Consider the following 1,017-nt stretch of genomic DNA (forward strand, 5'->3'; position numbering starts at 1 on the left):
GCCCTGGATCTCTAGTGTGGCTTTTGTTGCTCTCTTCTGTGACTGGGCAGGTGAATTTTGATTTTTTTAAGGATTTTTTTGTGCATGTGTGAATGCCTGCATGTATGCATGTGGGCCACATGCATGTTGGATGTTCAAGGGAAGCCGAGGGGGTGTCCTATACCCTGGACCTGGAGTTTCAGGCCCGTGTGAGCTGCTGTGTGGGTGCTGAGAACTGAACTCAGGCCCTCTACAGGAAAGGAAGGTGCTCTTAACTGCTGAGCCATCTCTGTAGCCTAGAATTTTTACTATTATTTTTTTTAAGTAGTTCTACCCAAGAGACAAAGTTGGTAATATTTTGAACAAACAATATTTTCCAACATAAGCTACATGGAAAAGTATGTGCGACTTTCCGTAGCCCTTTGGATACTGAAACTTTAGTTCAGTTTAGACATCTTGACTTAAGGCCCATGGTACGCCCACAACTATTCAAGTCCCTCTCCCTTTAGGCTTTCTTCTTTTTCTGAGATAATTTTACAAACATTCCTAGATCTCACTAATCCAGATTTCCTTGCTCTTTCTATGATTTATATCTAGGAACTTTATACTTTGTTTCTTAATAATGTCCTGGCATTTATTCCAGCTAACTATAGTAGTTACATTTGCGTAGCTATGAAATGATTGCTGGGGATGCAATGGTAAAATGAGCGCTTTGTGTGTTCCTAGAGATGAAACCACAGCCTCAGGCATGCTAGGCAAGCATGCTATCACCTCTAACTTTTGTGACTTGCAATAGCTTTATTAAAGTGTAACTCATATACCGTGCTGGGTAAGATGGCATACACTCAGTTCCAGCACCTGGGAGGCAGAGGTAGGAGGGTCTCCAAGCTCAAGTCTACCCATCAACAGTCCATAGATGGGGTAGAGTTTGGCGTAGGTCAACTCAAAGCCCTAGATCTGGTCCTGGGTAGTCGCTGAATTGGTGAGCCCACCAGCTTTCCTACACTCATACAACTAGTGTGAGCTTTTTGGCACTAC

Source organism: Mastomys coucha, unplaced genomic scaffold, assembly GCF_008632895.1.
Source record: "Mastomys coucha isolate ucsf_1 unplaced genomic scaffold, UCSF_Mcou_1 pScaffold1, whole genome shotgun sequence".
Classification (NCBI taxonomy): domain Eukaryota; kingdom Metazoa; phylum Chordata; class Mammalia; order Rodentia; family Muridae; genus Mastomys; species Mastomys coucha.